General features: G+C 44.3%; 1 long non-coding RNA gene and 5 other non-coding genes across 7 annotated transcripts; 3 read left to right on the top strand and 3 right to left on the bottom strand.

Moving 5' to 3' along the window:
* Positions 1 to 1,131: 1,131 nt before the first annotated feature.
* On the bottom strand, positions 1,132 to 1,213 carry TRNAL-AAG. Its single transcript has one exon. It is a non-coding gene; the product is annotated as a tRNA-Leu (tRNA).
* Positions 1,214 to 6,791: 5,578 nt separating this feature from the next.
* Positions 6,792 to 6,873, bottom strand: TRNAL-UAG. The gene has a single exon. It is a non-coding gene; the product is annotated as a tRNA-Leu (tRNA).
* A 295-nt stretch (positions 6,874 to 7,168) lies between these two features.
* LOC116867327 lies at positions 7,169 to 15,843 on the bottom strand. 2 transcript variants are annotated; one of them, XR_004382585.1, is made up of 4 exons: positions 15,705 to 15,843; positions 12,515 to 12,706; positions 7,939 to 8,064; positions 7,169 to 7,531 (listed from the first exon to the last, which is right to left on the bottom strand). It is a non-coding gene; the product is annotated as an uncharacterized LOC116867327 (long non-coding RNA). The 2 variants fall into 2 exon arrangements; XR_004382584.1 differs by lacking the exons at positions 7,169 to 7,531; positions 7,939 to 8,064 and adding an exon at positions 9,086 to 9,374.
* A 542-nt stretch (positions 15,844 to 16,385) lies between these two features.
* TRNAT-UGU lies at positions 16,386 to 16,458 on the top strand. Its single transcript has one exon. It is a non-coding gene; the product is annotated as a tRNA-Thr (tRNA).
* A 1,193-nt stretch (positions 16,459 to 17,651) lies between these two features.
* On the top strand, positions 17,652 to 17,742 carry TRNAY-GUA. Its single transcript is given in 2 exon segments — positions 17,652 to 17,688; positions 17,707 to 17,742. It is a non-coding gene; the product is annotated as a tRNA-Tyr (tRNA).
* A 1,128-nt stretch (positions 17,743 to 18,870) lies between these two features.
* On the top strand, positions 18,871 to 18,942 carry TRNAP-UGG. The gene has a single exon. It is a non-coding gene; the product is annotated as a tRNA-Pro (tRNA).
* The last annotated feature ends 445 nt before the right edge of the window (positions 18,943 to 19,387 follow it).

The raw sequence follows: 19,387 nt of genomic DNA on the forward strand, positions 1-19,387 counted from the left end.
GTTAAGTGGGTATGCTTAAGCAAAAGGGGGACAACCACACTCAAAGTCCTAGATCGAGAAGCCTCCAGAAAACTTGAAGTTTCTCTTCATCATTCTTTTAAGGACTCGAGCCACCTCCATTTCTTCACTCCCTCCTTGAAATGAAGTTTCCCTTTTTGCCCAAAGGCTCTCTCTCCTTCACAGCCTCTCTAAAGAGACACAGAAAGGGGCAACTCTTAGATTGAAATTGGGTTACAGTGGACACCAAATCTCACCCATCTACTCTTCCGGGTTCCCAAACTACACGCACGGATCAGGAAGTTCGTACAGTTCAAGAGATGAAAATGTCTAATAGGAATTTGGATTTGAGGTGGAAACCTTCTTCAGTTCTTTGAGAGCAAGCGTGAGTGAACATTCCAAGTTAGTTGGCAGGGATTCCTGACTTAAGTCTGCAAGAATTGAAATACCTCCCTCCTCCTGTGAGTATTGCCTCCTTGTTGACAGTTTCACTCAGACCCTCTCCTTCCTTCTCGCTTCCAGGTACAGAAAGAAGACCTGGAGGGAAGAGGAGACACTGCATCGAGAGACCAGAAATGGGGCTTAGGAGTGGGGAGGCAGAAACGAGAGCAGGGAGGCTAGAGCTAACATGCCAGTGGGGACCTGGGGACGGGTCTGAGCTCTGCGCTCTGACCAAAAGAGTTACCGTGTGATGTTTGCTCCTCAACTGGATGCAAAGCTTCTGTGCATTTCCATTTATGAGGGGGGGAAATGTAAAACAAAAAAACCGACTCCCTGTCCCTTCCTAGCCCTTACATCAATCCTATCAATGCGTGTGTGACAGCTACTTCTGTGGACACACACACCACTGTGAAGTCTTAAATTTTTTTTTTCCGGTCCCCTAGCCTCCTGGTGAACTTGGTCTTTGGAGATTTATATAAAAGCTTTGCCAAATGGCAAGACTTTCCAGAGACTACGTAGCCGCAAAACAGGGACCTTCTGCACTCCAACAGTCTGATCTGAAAGACAGCCCTCCATGATCCTCGTGTACTCACCCACTCAACCCACACCCAATCCTGTGCTACCCTATCAAGGCACTGGAATATTTATTCCTCATCTTTTGACTTCAGTTCCTCAACCGGCAAAAACCCTGCTTGGCAGCGGTGGGATTCGAACCCACGCCCCCGAAGAGACTGGAGCCTTAATCCAGCGCCTTAGACCGCTCGGCCACGCTACCACACAGAGATGGCTGCTCTGCCTCTTTTCTCTGATAGTAACTTTCTTTACATCTCAGCTCCATCACATAGATTTGTGTTCTCAAGTCCTAACCTTAAGAGCAAGTGGAGGGGGGGGTTGGGAGAACAGCAGGGCTCATCACGAAAGCTTACTTCCCTTGTAGGCTCTGGATTGCTCATCTCCCACCCAGGGCTAACAAGAGGAATATTTTACTGAGTGAAGGCAATTTGAAACACAGTAGAAAACTGTGGGCCTGTTGCAGGTGCCGAGTATGTTTTATTTTTGTTGGCTTCCTCTCCCTCTTGCTGCAGATTTCTTAGGAAGATAAAGGGGGAGTCAAGCTAATTAAGGCCATAAAATCCTACCTTCCAGGGAGCGTGACTTATCAAATGGAGATTTAGGGCATTTGCAAATGATTGAACACTAATTAGAGCTGGAGTCTGGCCAACAAACTAAAGAAGCCCTTGGAACGCTACAGTCCTTCCTTTTACCAGATGAGATATCAAACAGTTCACACTTGCGGCTCTGCTAAATTATTTCTTCTGAGAACACAAAGCCCGTATATGGTTTTACACTCTATTCCTAAAACACTGGGAGATGTCTCCTTTCTGCTCTCAGAGAGAAGGGTAGATGCTCATTCCTTTAGAATTTGGATGTTTTAGGACTTTAGGGGTCTCCCAGATCACCATGTGGGCATCTCAGCGTTGCGGTACCGACCCTCTGAGACCGCTCTTGCTGCTCCAGAACTTGTGCGGGGAAATGTCCAGGTGAGCAGAGACAGCAGCACTTAAGTTCCCTGTGGACAAATTCTGTCTCAACGCACCCCTCACAGCCATGCCCGGGGCCCCTGGAAGGAGCATTCTCTCCAGGCCTTCCTCCAAGCCCAGTGATACCATGTGCTCATTTCCCCCGAAAGACGTTTTAGTGAGAAGTGACAGGAGAAAGTCCCATAGCTGCGCAGACGCCGGACTGGGGCTTCCAATCCCTGCAGCTACCCTCTCCCATCTGGCAGATTTCACAATCACAGAATATTCTGCCCCTGTTTATAAGTCCCCTTCATTTAATAGCTGATGTCATTTTTCAAAAGCACTAGGGTTTGGTCCGATTGTTGACCCTGCACATCACGTCCAAAAGAATCACTATTGTCCCTGGAGCCGTAGTTCTTAACTTGATTCGTGAGAAGCACGTGTGGAATTCTTAAAATTTCTCACACGGAGGCCGCACTCTAGACCGATGACACCCTGATCTCTAGCGGTGGGATCCAAGCCTCGGTGTTTATAGTTTCCCAAGTGCAGACAATAGAGAAAACCAGTGCCTGAGGAGATTTCAACAAGTCATTGTATTCCTTTTGAGGAGAGCTCACGTGTCCTGCAGTCTCGTCAGAGAGGCTGAAGACAGCGGCTATTTTCTCTGGACACTTGCTGTGACACAGCCAAGAAAGGTCCTCACGGGGATCAATGCCTGGGGGCAGTTGCCAAATGCTGCTTGGCTACCATTACCAGACCACAAGCCACACAGCACGTGGGTTGCAAATTACAATGAGAAGCCACATATAGGAAGGACTTTTCCCGAGTCCCTCTGCTTGTATTTCAGTCTGGTGTTTTTATGCATATCGAGATGAACTAAATTGTCTCACTCCCTTATCTCCTCCTGCACACCTCAGACGAGCTCTGGATTGAACGCCTTAGTTCTAAGAACAAATACATCCCTGAATGACAGCTGAGAATGGGCTTTCCAGTACAGGATAGCATGGATCTTAAATGGTTCATTTAATCCTCAGACGCTATCAGTATATTCTAAAGTATTGGCTTTTCCGTGGCCTTTTACACAGTTTATAGAAGAGGTGGGACAGAGAAACCCCTCCCAAAGCTTCAGCCCAGGAATCTGGGAGACTGTGGGAGACCCAGAGCCTTGTGGGAGATTCTGGAGCCACTCTCAGAGCGATCTGCACCAACACTTTAGAGATTTTCCAGGTTAGGAGAGACTAAAGGTTATTGTGCAGGATAAATCCGAGCTGGGGGTGGGGGGGCGCTGTAGCTGCGGCTGAGTCCAAACTCAGACGCGCAGGCTTCATCTTTGCAAATTCTGTTCCTGTTTTTCGTGGGGGGTGGGGCGGGCGGAGCCCCGGGCTTTGTCTCTGAGTGCGAAGGCCGGGGGAGAATGAGTTGTAATTACTTGAGCCTGGGGGCAAGTATCTGTTACTTCCTTTTGCCGGTTTTGTTGATTGTGGATCAACAAAATGACGGTCTCTCTTAGACTAATACAATAAGAAACTGTAACTCTGGAGTTAGGGCACCTGGCAGGGGCTAAAATGTGAAATCCAGTCCCCTCCCCACCTAGTTGAACAGCTTTAGCAAGTTGGATCCACAATATATAAAATAACAATATATCTGAATCCAGTGTTATTTATCCCAGAAGAGTAAAGTAGGCTTAATACTCAAAATCAATGTGATTTATTATTTCAAGAGACTAAAAAGAAAAATCATATGATCTTACTAAAAAAAGCAGACAAAACATTTGGCAAAGTCCACTTTCATTCCTGACACAAACTCTCAGCAAATTAGGAAAAGAAGGAAACTTCCTCAACCTGGTAAAGGGAAGCTATGAAGAACTTCACACTTAATGATACAAGACAGAATGTTTTCCCTGTAAGACTGGGAGCAAAATGTAGGCATCTGCTTTCATCACTTTTGTTCAGCATTTTTCTGGGGATTCTTGCCCAATCAATAACGGAAAAAAATTGAAATAGAAGGCATCCGGGTTTAAACAAAAAAGTATTTTTTATTCCAAGAAAATGTGAAAGGCTATGTGAAAATCCTACAGAATCTACAGAAAGCTGTAATAAGTGAATTTAGCAAAGTTGTTGGATACAAGGTAAATATTAAAATTAATTGCATTACTACTGTTTATACTACATCTACATATGTATAATTATACCTAGCAACGAACAATCAGAAGTTGAAAATTTAAAAAGCAATTCAATTTACAACAGAATAATTAAATATGAAATACTTAGGGATAAAATATGTCCAAGATTTGTACACACACACAAATGTTGAGATGGATGAAAACCTAAATACAAGGAAAATCTTTTCACATTTGTAAATGAGAAGACTCAATATTGTTAAGATATAAATTATCCCTAAATTGATTTACAGATTCAGTGTAACCCTAATCAAAATAACAGCAAGATTTGGTTTTATTTATTTTTTAAGACAAGTTTTTTTTTTAAATTTTAAAGAATACTTATTTTAGTAATCTCTACACCCAGTGTGGGGCTTGAACCCACAACCCCATTATCAAGAGTCACTTGCCTTCCAACTGAGCCAGCCAGGTACCCTTGGTTTTACTTTGTTTTTAGAAATTGACCAGCTGATTACAAAAATTCACATGGAAATTAAAAGACATAGCATGCCAAAAACAACTTTAAAAAGACCAATAAAGGGGCGCCTGGGTGGCTCAGTCGGTTAAAGCCTCGCCTTCGGCTTGGGTCATGATTCCAGGGTCCTGGGATCGAGCGAGCCCTGCATTGGGCTCTCTGCTCGGCAGGGAGCTTGCTTCCTCCTCTCTCTCTCTCTCTCTCTGCCTGCCTCTCTGCCTACTTGTGATCTCTGTCAAATTAATAAAATCTTAAAAAAAAAAAAGACCAATAAAGTTGGAGCAAAGTCACTCTGCCTGGCATCAAGATTAAAAGCTACTATAATCAAGACTATAGTATTGGCATTAAAATATGAAAAATAGATCTATGGAACAGGAGTACAGAGATAGAACCACAAATAATATTATCAATTGATGGTTGACAAAGTTTCAAAGGCAATTCTGTAGAGAAATGTGACCGTTTCAAATTTATTTTTTATTAAATTTTTAAAATTTTAATTCCAGCATGGTTAACATACAGCATTATATTAGTTTCAGGTGTACAATATAGTGATTTCACAATTCTATACATTACTGAGTGCTCATGATAAATGTGCTGTTTAGAAAGGTAGTCTTTTCAACAAATGTTAAAAAAAACAATTTTGATCCTTACTTCACATAAAAAATGAATTCAAAATGGATCATAAATCTAAACCACAAAATATTTAGAATGAAATTTTTGTCACCTTGCATCGGGGAAAGATTTTTTTTTAGCTGCAACACCACAAGCATGATCCATAAAAGAAAAACATGATTAATTGTACTTCAACAAAATTAGAAAACTTTGCCCTTCAAAAGTCACCGTTGGGGTATTGAGAAGACCAGCCACACAGTGGGACATGACAGTTGCACCCTCAGTCTTTAAGGATGATTTTGCCTCCAATGTCCAAGGGGACATTGATAATGTCTGGAAACATTTTCAGTTTTCATAACTGGGACAATATTACTGATATCCTGTCATAACTGGGACAATACTACTGCTACTAAACATCCTACAATACACATGACCCCCAACCCCCGCAGTAAAGATTTATCCAGTCTAAAATGTCATCATTGTTGAGGTTGACTAGAGTAAGAAGCCACATGGACAGTCTGAACTCTTGCCTCCTTTAGGGCACAGGCCAGTCAGGTTCCATCACCATTTACTAGAATGAGCCCATTACTCCTTCTTGAAGTCTTGAGGAGGGGACCGTGCCTGAACATAAATCTGTAAGCAATATGTACTCAAATCTGTATATATGTATCCAAATCATGCCCAATTCACCCTCTGGGTACCAAAGGCTGTACACATACATGGGGCAGGAAAGGCATTGCCCTCAAAGGACAGAAAGTGAGAATGTTTCTTAAAGAGCTATAATTCTGACTTCAAACCCATCCTAGGACTCTTTTCGGGCTAGGTGGGAGTCCGGGTGTTTTTCCTTGCCTAAGACTGGTTATTGAATCACTTCCCTGACCTGGGGAGCAGCCGCCTCCTTCAATGATTATCTTTGTGCCTAACACACATCTTTGCTATCCTTATGGTGGGCTTGGAGGGAGAGGCAGAAAGGGAGGGAGGCAGGGAAAGGGGTGATGTAGTAGCTGTGTGGACACCAGAGGCAAGTGGAAAGGGAAATAAGAAGGAACACCCTATAGGTGATCCATTAGGGGTCTGGGAGGAAGCACCAGGTACCACTTTGGATGCTCGGTTCGACTGTCTGAATTTGTTACTTCAGTTCTGAGTAGGATTGCCGAATTTTTTCGAGTTAACTCTTAGGAGCAAGCGGTGAGACAAAGGCTCACTTCACTCCCTGATCCCCTCTATGCCCCACCTTAACTTCTACTGCGCTTTCAAGGTTATGTCAAGATTCCAAAGCTATCTCCACTCTCTAGAGTGCTCCAGGTTAAATGCCATCTCTTTGGCAAGCAACACCTATTCTCTCCCTTAAACAGAAGGGAGGTCGAGGATCCGGAGGAGTGTGTCTTCTAGAGATCCGCTTGCTTTACGAGCTCCACGCCGGTAAACTGAGTCATTCATTCAGTAGTCGCATTCCGTCAGTCTAGAGCTGAGTGTTCAGAAAATTCAGATACTGCGTTTTGAGATTTGGCCAAATCCCGCCGGAATCTACACTTTTATTTGAAGGGAAGATGAAGGCTATGACTACTTACGATTAGAAACAAAACCCTGGCAGCGGTGGGATTCGAACCCACGCCCCCGAAGAGACTGGAGCCTAAATCCAGCGCCTTAGACCGCTCGGCCACGCTACCAAACCTACAGGGGAGTTTTGCCTACGCTTCCTAGCTATATCTTTCTGCTGGTTTTTCAGCGCTGTCTTCTGAACCCCCAACCTGAGACCAAGAGTATAGATACTGCCAGAGGACCCTACGGGAGAAATTCTTCCCTTCCTCCTCTGCTCCATTGGACCCAACCTGGATCCGCCCAACCGGAAGCTCTTCTCACTCCAGAAACTGAAAGGAAAGTTCTTTAAAACTATCCGCTCCGGAAGCGAAGCCCTTGGGATCCAGAACGTAAGCTCACTCCGAAGTCAGGGGTCGAGCCAGCTTCCTCCTGGCGCCCAGTAAGCGCTCAACGAGTATTTACGCCACGGAGGAATGAATTCCTTTTGTCTCCAGATAGCTTTGGGGTGGGGGTAAGGGGGTAAAAGGTCGTGCTGGGCTAGTAACGAAGACCAAAGCTGAAGTCAGCGCTAAATTTTGAGTTTGATATTTTTCAGTTCCGTAGCCAGAAAAGAAGTCTTGGCCCTCCAGGAAGCGTGGCACGTAAGTTAAAAGGATCAAGAAAAAAGCTTGACTGCTGGTTCTCTTTTGGTCTTTGAGACCCAACCTCAGAGAGGCGGTGCCAGTCTATGCCCGCTCCCTAGTTTTGGCGGAGCGGAGTCTGCAGAGGCTTCCTCCCCCGATTCCGCTTGGTGGAAGAGGAGAAGCCTGTCTCAGGGTGGATGGACTCCTGCGGCTGGGATGCCTTCAGTACCTTCTTTTAGAACCTATAAGGCTTCCTCGCAGAGAGGTTCCCTTTCTCCTGCGCAGTTGTAGCCTCTTGGCGGCTGTTACTACTGGCGACTGGGGAAGGGGATGGCAGGAGAAGCCCTCACCTGGGGACAGAGCCCAGACCCTGAGCCCACACTGGTGCTCCTAGCACCTAGTATTCCTGAGAATTCAGCGTGCTCCCGCTGCTCATCCTCCCCAGAAGCCCAAGCCTGCCGGTCCCGGGTGAGGAGCACGAGCGCAAGGCCAGAATGGAGGAGAAAACTAGATTCTCACCTCTTCTCCTCTTGATACAGAGAATAGTAGTCACACCTCAGTTCTCCATACCTGAGCGTTTCTTAGGTCCCACCAAACTTGGATTTCCATGCACCTTATATGAAAAGAATTCTTGTTCTTTTTGACTGCAACCAAGTGGAAATTACAGAACACCAATATGCTGATGTGCCTCTTTTGCTAGCGTGTGACAGTAACAGAAAATTTAATTCACAATTAGTACCTAGACTTCAGAGAAAAACAGGTGCCTTTTGAGATCCTGCAACTCTGCTCCGTATTCAGAGAAAACTACCAAATTATAAATACAGTTTTCTATTTCTCCTTAGTTCTGTTAACTTATGGTTCTTATATATCTTATTCTTTAAAAAAAAGATTTTATTTATCTATTTGTCAGAGACAGAGAGAGAACACAAAGAGGGGGAGTGGCAGGCAGAGGGAGAGGGCAAAGCAGGCTTCTCGCTGAGCAAGGAACCCTATGCACAATTCCAGTCCAGGACCCTGGGATCTTGACTCAAGCTTTCCCAGAGCCTAAGGCAGATACCTAACAGATTGAGCCACCCAGGCATCCCTTATATATATCTTATTCTTACAGTGCTTCTCCTATTTGCTTTTTTTATTATGTTTTTATCTTATAAAACCTGTATCTTTTATCTTTACATCTTATAACAAGCTGTGTTATTAGATACATAGAAATTCAGGAATATTGTGGGGTTTTAATAGAGAATTTATTTGTTAGGACAGGTTCAGGTTCATAGCAAAATTGAGTAGAAAGTACAAAGAATTCCCATATACCTCCTGCTTCCACATATTCACAGCTTTCTCTGCTATAACATCCCACACCAGAGTGGTATATTTGTTACAATCGATGAACCAACACTGACATATCATTCTCACACAAAACCATAGTTTACATTAGGGACTCTTGTGGTTTCATGTGAATTTTAGGATTGTTTGTTTCTATCTCTGTAAAGAATGACATTGGAATTTTGATAGGGATTGCCTTGAATCTGTAGATCATTTTGGGTCGTTTGGACCCAAAACTGTGGGTCCAATAAAAACTGTTAAACAGCTTTAATTCTTCCAATCCATGGACACCAGATGTCTATTTATCTGTGTCTTTTTAGTTTCTTTCATTAATGTTTTATAATTTTCAGTGTATAAGTCTTTTACATCTTAAGTACATGAATACATATGTCTATAAATAACAATTTTCCTGTAACTTAAGAATTGATTCTCTTTTATCACAAAGAATACTTCTGTTTCGTCTCTCCTCATGACAGCATATCAAGTATTAGAGCATGGTGATGATGTCCCTCAAGTTTTCTCTTTTGCATATGTAAGATCTTCAGTTCCATTAAACATTCTTCCTCTAATGTGCTAGCCAGCCAGCCAGCCTCTCAGTCCTCTGCATTCCTGGTGGTTCACCTGGGCATATGCCTGAGAACAGTACTTACAAAATCATCCTGATAAAACAGGTGGACAGTCGTGAGCTGTGTAAGGAGGAAGAAATCAAAGTCAAAAGGACGATAGTGGAAGGTCTGAACAGAGATAGCAGGAGAAAGCTTTTACAGAGACCAAAGTAATCTTCAGGTGACATTTAAAGGGGCTATGGAAAGCAGAATAAGTCAGCAAGAATTCCTGGTCACCAGGAAAGAGTTTGCAGAGTAGGGCTTGACTTTTCAATTCTTAAAAGATTTCTTTTAGAAGACAAACAGTCAACTTTTGTAGAGTCAGCTGAAACCCTTCCCCAGCCTGTTCATGGAGCCAGTGGCTCAAGGACAGCTGTACAATAAACAATATTGTCCCCCTCCTCTTGCTGAGCTATCTAGGGATCCCACATTTCCCTACTCTGTGTTTAGGATGCTGCAAGGTTTGAATCTCTTAATAGATGGGACAGAACAGTCCTACAAGTTTGTTGGATCCAAAACGCGGGGAAGGGCACTGGTGAAATGCAGAAATGAAGTCTTGGGGAATCACTATTGTTTTTAGTGTCACAAGGTTGGATCTTACAGGTTTGAACCTTGGCCCTCCATTGCCCAAAGTGAGAATCCTTTCATGAGCCCAAGGCCTGAACAGCACATCTTTTGAAGGACATGCATTTTCATTGCAATCCATCCCAGGCAGTTTCTGGGAAGTCTTGTGATGTTCTTTATATACTTTTATTACTCTGATTCCCTTATCACCCAGTCTTAGTTTCCTCATACTCTGTTAAAAACGTGAAATCTCTTGCTCCAATCCTGCAGTTAAGCTCACCCTATTTGGGATCGAAGAGCATTCCATCTCGGCGTTAGAAAATCAGAGTCTTACAGAAGCTGTGAGTCCAAGAAACCTCCTTTTAGCATCCCAGTAGCCTATCCTACTTGCCAAGACCTGAGAGCATCCAGATGTGGCTCAGACCACACCCAGTGCTGCTCAGTTTAAAGAAAAGCCAAAAGACGGGTGGCACTGGTCATCCACTTGGCAGGACAGAGTGAGACTTTTCTTCGTGGAAAGTGTGTTTCCTTGGGAATCTGAAACCATGTGCTGGCTGGAGAAAGGAGGTCGGACATTTTCTGGAGGAAAACCAGCCCTATAGGGGCTGAATGCACATGCCATGTCAAACTGATTCTACCTAGTGTTTATCTGAGGATATTGCCTTAGAGATTCTCACTCTCAATAGATAACCACAGGTTTATGTTTAGGTAATTCCTCCCTTTTTCTGTGGAGATACTCTGTGTGCTGGTATCTGGCACACCATTTAGTGACAACATACACAGGAGACCTGGCTCCTGAATTCAGACTGGTTTCCTAGAGTTTACACTTAAACTGGTTGAGACCTGGAAGGTCCTTGGAGATTTTTAGTTCTTGTTTACCAAGAACTTCAGGAACTGGAAACTAAAAGATTCCTGGTATTCCAGATTTCTGTGGGTTGAAATCTCCTTATTTTCCTCTACTCTTGCCTCTGCATTTGTTTGCTCTCCATTTCTAATATTTATTAATGCCCTGATATGTGCTGATCACTTTGTTAGGTATTTGGAGACTAAGAAGTATGAATCATACAACCTTCCCCTCAAGTTGCTGAGGAATAAGCTGAGGACACAACACTAATGCATATGATTCTTAAAATAAACTTAGTAGTCTATAGCTAAGTGCACTAGAATGTCCTACCCTTTTTCTTTGCCTTCTCATTTGTTCTTTCTTTGTGTCTTTTGTAGCATTTTCAAAAAGTTGGACATAGGTGGGGTGCCTGGCTGGCTAGGTTGGTGGGACATGTGACTCTTGATCTCAGGGTTGGGAATTCAAGCCCCACACTGGGTGTAGAGATTACTTAAAAATAAAATCTTAAAAAAAAAAAGATGGGCATAAGAATAGATAGGAAACCATAATTTAGAAGTAACTCTGGAAAATTGAAAAATAAAATTAAAATGTGTGTTATCTTTTGACACTCTTTCATATAAGATGAAGAAATATGGGAAGGAGAACAGAACAATTTGACAATTTCATAAACAATTGAATATATGTTTAAGGGGTAATGTTAGTCTGGGTGCTTACGTCTAGGTATCATGGGTCACCTCCATTGTATCTGTCCTGTTCAGTATCCTAAGAGTGGGAGTGAAGAGGAAGGAATGGCAAGGATAAAAAAAAAAAAAGTCTCATGGATTTCAGAGGAAAGAAGAGATTAAATCTACTCCATAAACAGTAAAGGCATTGTGAATTTTAAGAACATCAAGATGGTTTTCAGATAAGTAGTGTTTGACAGGTATGGTGAAATGAGAAATCATTCTAGTTGATAAGGCAAATAATCACAACTGAAAAAGGTGTGAGTTCTATTTGAGGAATTATAAGTGGATCAAGTTGACTAGAACAAAGATCTGTTGGCAGTATACAGCTGTCATTTGGGAAATGTTGATCTAAATATTAGAAGATAAAAGCAGTAATGTAGAGAGGCACATACTGAGAGTACATTAGTGTAGTTAAGAGTCTTTAAGTTGAAAACAATTTTTACTAAAATAAAAAAGGGGGATTTCTGGGATAATCCAGGAAAATCTCATAGATTCCAAGAGTGGAAAACACTGAGAACTCTGGAATGGGCCATAGCTAGTAGGAACTTAGAAGGTGTCCAGGCTCCCTTTCTTGCTATCACCTCTCCTTGTGCTTTGGCATGCTCTTTTCTATGATGATGTTTTCTCTGCTTCTCAGTTCATCTGGTGGAGTATGCTTGATGTTACAGTCCTACAACTCCAATTTCCTTTCTAGTAATTGTGGGCTAATTAATTTGGACAGAACTCCTTGAAGAAAAATGAAAAAATATTGGATAAGATTTTACCATATCTCCTTAAAAGCATCAAAGTACTAAAATGGTAGCAAGCAACTACTAGGCCAGAATCCAAGCAAAAGATGGAATCTGATAGGTAAGGGAAGCACTGACTTTTGTAGCTCTGAAGACACTTGCTAATTACTGCAAAACTGGGCTATAGTTTTGGCAGACTCTGGATAGGAGAAATAAGAGGAACAGATGTCAAGACCCAGCACCTATCCAAAATGGAAAAGCAAGTAAGACGCTCTCCGCAAATATTAAGTTTAATATTAATTAACATTAATATTAAAGAGCTATTCCCATAAGGCAAGGATGAACAAGAAGTAAACCTACCTCTATCCTCCCACTTCCAATAACTGTTATGGAGCTCAGCAGAAGTAAGCTAAGCTTAGCAAGGAAAACTGGAAAGAATGAGCTTTCAACTTCTCCTGAGAAGCTTGGGTTTAACTTCACCTTGAAGGCTCAGAAAATGTCCAGCCAATAACTATTTTTAGGATCCTTTTGGGTTGATAGTGCTCCACCTGCCTGGGAGAAACAGAAGGTTTTATATTTATATTTATATTTATATTTATATTTATCATAATTATTATTTTTTTCAGGAAGTCACCTTCATCTTGGCCTCAAAAATTCACTGCATATAATTTTGCCAAGACATTGAGCAGTGCACATTCAAAGAGGACTAATTACACAAGGAAACACAGTGACATGAGTAAGAATCAACTAGAACAATAGATAGAATAATATTGGGATTATCAGTTATACATATTAAAATCAATATCATTAATGTGTTTAAAGAAATAGAAGACACGGTGGTAAACATCTGCAAGGAAGAGGAAATTCAGCAATTTGATTTACCTGCTGGTAGGATTGTAAACGAGTACAGTTGCTATAGCAAACGGTATGGAGGATCCTCAAAACAAAAACAAAACAAACAACAGAACCAGAACTACCATATGATCCAGCAATTCCACTTCTGGGAATATAGCCAAAGGAAACAAAAACACTAACTTAAAAAAGACACCTGCATCTGCATGTTCATGGCAGTATTATTTACAATAGCCAAGATATGAAAACAAACTAAGTGTCCACTGATGAATGAATGGATAAAGAAGTTAAAGAAGTTGTGGTATATAACTCTGGAATATACATATATATATACATGGAACATACATATATATTTAAGTATATAAAATGGGATATATATGTGTGTGTGTGTGTATATATATATATATGTATATATATATGTATATAATGGGATATTATTTAGCCATAAAAATGAGAAAATCTTGCCATTTGGGACAACATGGATGGAACTTGAGGGTGTTATGCTAAGTGCAATAAGTCAGACAGAGAAAGCCAAGTACTGTAGGATCTCATGTATATGTGGAATCTAAAAACAAAAACAAAACCCAAAAAAACCCAAAATCATAGAAGAACAGATCAGATTTGTGGTTAACAGGCAGAGTTTGGGAAAGGGTTTAGGAGAGAGATTGTCAATAGGTACAAACTACTTACTACAAGTTAAATAAGAACTTAAGTACAAGGATGGAATGGACAGCATGATGACTACAATTAATACTGCTGCATGATATACATGAAAATTTTTCAAAGGTTAAATCCTAAGAGTTCTCATCACAAGGAAAACTTTTTTCCTTCTTTCTTTGCTTTCTTTTTAAATTATATCTATATGAGATAATGGATGTTAACTATAGTAGCAATCATTTCACAATATATGGAAGTCAAACCATTAGGCAGTACACCTTATTTTTTAAAAATATTTTATTTATTCATTTAACAAAGAGAGAGAGAACGAGAGGGTGCTAGCGCACAAGCAGGGGGAGCGGAAGGCAGAGGAAGAAGCAGGCTCCCCGCTGAGCAGGGAGCCTATGTGGGGCTGGATCCCAGGACCCTGGGATCAGGACCAGAGCTGAAGACAGATGCTTAACCAACTGAGCCACCCAGTTGCCCCTAGGCTGTACACCTTAAACTTAACACAGTGATGTATGTCAATTATGTCTCAAAAAACTGGAAAAAAATGTTGGCTTCATAGTTTTGAAAAAGAACCAGAACTTCTAGAATTGAAAATTACAGTTTATAATTACATTGACTCAGTAGGTGGATTTAACAGCTGATTAAACACAGCTGTAGCAAGCATTAGTGGATTAAGAATATGTTATTCAGAATGCAACATGGAGAGAAAAAGAAAATATGGACGAGAAGGTAAAATAAATGAAGGACAAGGTATGAAGGTGTAATTCCAATTTCATAAATGGAGAATGAAAAATAGAGCAAAACAACATTTGAAAAGCTGACCAAGAATTTTCCAGACCTGAAGAAAGATAATGATCTACAGACTTAAGAAATCCTATATCTCACCACTGAAAAAATATGGGATTTCCCTATGGTATCATTCACTCCTGCTTTATACATCTAAATTGAAATCTTATCCTGGATGAATCTAACTGGTGGAACCTAGATCACATGCCCACTCCCAGCTGCCAGCTGGGAAAGCAATTTTTCTAGGGCAGACTTACTAATAATATGTGAAATTATCAGATGTAAGTAAAAGTTAAAAAAATACTGAACGTCCACTCATAGGACAAATGCCTGCAACAGATCTATTCAGCTCATGTTCAGTCCTCACCAGTTCTTTTTGTACTTTCTTCCTTCAAGAGCCCATAACTCTTAGAGCCTATAACTCAAAGGATACCTTATGTAATTTGATCTAAACATGACCTATTGATCTATGGTCTTCTAGACACAAGAGTATTCTAGCAATTGTACAATTCCCCTAAACTCTCCCAATCTCGCTTCAAATTCATCCTACCTAAATCCTTGCACACCATCCTCTGCCCTTTCTAGGTACCCTTCTCTTTAAACATTTTTTTCCCCTCTGCAACATCATCTTGCTTTTTCAAGGTATAATAATTGAAAGTCCTGCCTCTTTCATCTTTATTATCTCTTAGTTTTTATTCATATCTAACTTCAGCTGAATCTGTCTTCCTTCTATCTCCCTCATTCTTTCCTTCCTCTCCAGTTCCATAACTGTAAATCTCTTTCGGTTTTATGTTTGAGTGTCTGCACCGTGGCCAGTCTCTGATGTATCTCTGACTCTGGTTTTTCTTCCCATTCATTCATTCTGCATATCCATGCCTGGTGAGTTTCCATTTTCCATTTTTTTTTTTTTTAGTTTAAATTCAATTAGCCAACATATAGTACAACATTAGTTTCTGACATAGTGTTCAGTGTCCATTTTCGATTTTTTAAAGGTTGTAACTTCATTCCACAAATCTCTCAGTCTCCTACTAACCTGACTTCTTCCGTTTCCCTTACTTCCAGGAGGGCAGATACCTGCCTCAGGCAGTGTACTGCCTTGGTTCCTTAAAAGCCTCGGTTTTTCTTTCAGACTTTGCTCAGACATTTTCTTCTACCAGAGATCACTCCTTTCCCAGACTGCGTCTTAACCTTTCAAGTGCAGCTCAAATCCCACTCCCACCTGAAGATTTGAAGAGTGATGGCTCACCCTGCAAATCTGCGAAGCTTGGCACGGTCCACCACCCGCTCACAGCTGGCACAGCTACTTTTCACTATTCTCTTTCATAAAAACTAAATTTCTCTTATTCCACAAGACTGTGACAGGGACGTCAAGTTAAAGACAGTATCTGATGCCTTGTTCCTAATGCACAGACCAGCAGAGAATTGGGAGTTCCGTGTTTGTTGCATGAAGGAATGAATTAAATAACGAATCAACAAATGCCTGCTCTGGCGCAGAGGCTCGAGCTGTAAGGAAGGTCCATACACAGAAAGAACTTGAAGAAGGAGGTTGAAAGTTGGTGGCTATGCTGAGTCAAGGAGAAAATCAGTGGGAAGGCCGAGAGATCTGTGGTCGTCAAATTCCGCTACTTCGCATTTCCTCTCTTAATTTTTAGACTGCGGCCAGGGGGCGAGGGGCGGTCTGAGGTGGACTCTGGGTTGTAATGTGTTGGTTTAGGCAGATTTCTCCGATTTTTAAAATAGTGGTGTCTGTTGTCACCGGCCCTCATATCGCGTTATCCCTAGCAAGGGCGTGCAGACCAAATTCCAAGAGTAAATGGATTGAAACAAAATTCGGATTTTGTCTACTTCCTACATTTAATCCCCCTAACAAAGGCCCAGCATAAAAAACTTTCCTTTTCAAAGAAAGAAGCAAACTAATCGCTCGCGAGGCCCTATAGCTCAGGGGTTAGAGCACTGGTCTTGTAAACCAGGGGTCGCGAGTTCAAATCTCGCTGGGGCCTTTACCCTTATTTCTTACTCTTTTAAATAAGACCTCCCGCCCTCCCCTCCGGTAATTTTAGCCCTTGCGGAAATTCGGTTCGTGTGTCTTCTCGCCACAGTCCCACTACCCGAATAAACCAAGCTGAACAGATCCGTTTCCTCTTACGCGCTACTGCGCAAGTGCGGGTCTGCTGCCTGGAATGTGGCGGAGTCCATTAGAAGCTGCGGGAAGCGCTCTCTGAGTCCGCGGACGCCCGGGCTGTGCTGACCCGCCGCGAGAGCCCTTCCCGAGGACGGCTTGAGCCCGAGAACCGCTGAGGGCGGTTGGGGCGGCGGCGCGCGTGTGGGGGTGGGGGGCATGGGAGTCCGGCCCAGTGCCCCGCTCAGCACAGGCTTGGAGCCCTGAACAAGCTCCCCTCCCGAAAGGGAGGAGGCGTTCTGGAGAGAGTAGGCTGTCCCGCAAGGTTTCCTGTGACCGCGAGTTTTCCAACACTTGACTACCCCAGCGGGAAAACGAAGGCCGAGACTTGGGTCATTAGGTTTGTTATCGGTTCAGAGGAATTACGGCTTCCTCTTTGAAACACCTTAAGGTATTTTCTCCAGAAGTCCTTTCTCGCGGAAACACTGGGGTTACCCATATGTGCTATACTCCACATCCTCTCCCTCCCCGAGTCTGTGGATGTATAAACGGAAGAGTTGCGCTTCGCCTGTGCAGACGCGCTTGGATTCCGAGGCGAGCACAGGAAGTGAGGAAAAGCGAAGAGGCCCGAGCCAGACCCGGGAGGCCCGCCCTCTCCGCCAGACGCCGAGCTGCGCGGGCGGAGCTGCGTATCCCACCGCCGCACTCCCTAGTTCTTCGAGGCGGGTTGGCGGTTTCCACGCCACACACATCACGGCGGGAGGTCCCGGGCCGCGCGCTCACGGCAGCCAACCGCCCCCGGGCGGGCAGATGCCCCCAGCCCCGGGCGGCGTCGTGATGCACGGGGTCTGGGGGTGCCTGTGAGGAGCCCACGGGTTGGTCCTGCTTTGGAAGCCCCTCCGTGCGGTCGGGGAATCCGGCTCTAGAAGGGTTGTCCCTAGAACTGCGGGCGGGGCTTTCTCACAAGCTGGCTTTGTGAACCTGCGACGTCCACGTCTCCGTAGATTGTTTCTCCCGCGCCCCTATTTGTAGGTGTCCTGAATAGGTGACTCTAGAGAGGCAAGATCAGTACCCCCTTCGATAGCTCAGCTGGTAGAGCGGAGGACTGTAGCGCGCTCTCTGTGTGGTCATCCTTAGGTCGCTGGTTCGATTCCGGCTCGAAGGAGGAGCTGCGGTTTTGGGGTTTGCAGTCGGGGAGCCGGTGCTCTCTCGTTTCCTCGGGGGCATTTTGTCTTCTGGAATCGACTTCTCCAGACCTTATTCCTGTCCCCAAGAGAAAGTTTGAGCTCTCCAAGCATATGTGAACAAATGGATCCCGTTGGGCAGTTTCTTAGTGAGGTGGCGAGTGTGAGCCAACTCTGTCAGCCGGCTGTAAGAATTCTGAGTTAACCTCCCTTCACATGTTTCTTTTGGCTTCTAGTTGATCCACTCGTTGATACAGAACATTATATATAAACGCTGTGTGCGCTGTCTGCGCCGTGCGCCGGGAGCGACTCCACTTTGAGGAAACCGCCTGGACTGGGACTCCGGACCCGAGCGTCCGCCCCCTTCCATACACACAGCCATTCAGGGGGAGGTCCTTACACGACAGCTTTAGTTTATCTTTTTATACATATCTGTAGTTCTACAAAAAAGATTTTGGGCCAGAACAGGAAGGGGCAACAGGATCTGACGCGAATTGGGCTGAGACGAAGAATTCCAGACCGAGGAAACAAGTGAAACAAAGGTGGGAGATGGAACCCTTGATTCTCCTTCAGGGCCTGGACCATCCGAACACACGCCAGACTGGCGCACCTCCCACCGACTCGGGCTCCTGGGATTTTGATGCCCACCATTTCCCGCCTAGGATGTTAGGCTCGCGCGACGTGGTGGCAGACTGACACGCTTCCCGCGCGTCCAGCCTGAGGCTCAGGACCCTCCAGGCTCGCAAGCGAGCTCCGCTCGGGTCCTCGGACTCCTGCCGGGCTCCCACCGCGCTCCCACCGCGCTCGAGCTCGCGCTCAGAGCCATCCGGCCGCGCTCGGTGGAGCTCACCCAAGCGGCGCGAGGTCTGAAAACTGACCCTCCTCACTCCATCCAGCCCCTGGAGGGGTCCAGGGTGTGGATCGGGGAGAATAAGCGAGGCTAGGACCGAGCCAGGCTTCAAAGGAGTGAGACTTCATGAAAATGGGAGAAAACGAAGCAAGGCCAAAAGTAAATGTCACAATGCAGGACGAAGCTCAGAAGCAGCCTGGCGGCCAACTGCAGACAAGAAAGTCCTGTTCAGAGGAAAAAAAGACGCATTTGCCGTATCGGCTCGTTGGTCTAGGGGTATGATTCTCGCTTTGGGTGCGAGAGGTCCCGGGTTCAAATCCCGGACGAGCCCTAGCTTTTGTTTTTTTCTCCTGCTCTCGAAACTATGCACAAGTTCAGGTCTCTACAAACTTCCTCGCTTTCCGACTGTTCTGCACAAGAGGTGCGCTGAACCAACACATGCCAAAGGGGGCTGACGAGCTGTGCAGGGAGACACCGCCTGGTCTCCTGGACTGTCCGCCCCCTGACACCTCGGAGGGACCGCCTCGCTCCCAGGAGCAGGGGCTGGTGTCCCCAGGCCCGTTGTTCCCGGAGGTGCGTGGGTCTCGGGTCTGCAGGCTCTCTCTCTCCTTTCCCAAGCAGGGCCCGCCCGCCGCGTCCACTGCAGAGGCAGGTCTAGGCGGGAGGGGCGTCCCGGGAGAAACAGGGCGCGGTCCCAACTGCACCGTGGCTCCCGCGCCGCCCTCTTCTCCCTGCTGCCTGCCCCGTCCGTTCGTGTACACACACGTATGCCGACC

This window comes from Lontra canadensis, unplaced genomic scaffold, assembly GCF_010015895.1.
Source record: "Lontra canadensis isolate GAN:19392208 unplaced genomic scaffold, GSC_riverotter_1.0 scaffold12, whole genome shotgun sequence".
NCBI classification, from domain to species: domain Eukaryota; kingdom Metazoa; phylum Chordata; class Mammalia; order Carnivora; family Mustelidae; genus Lontra; species Lontra canadensis.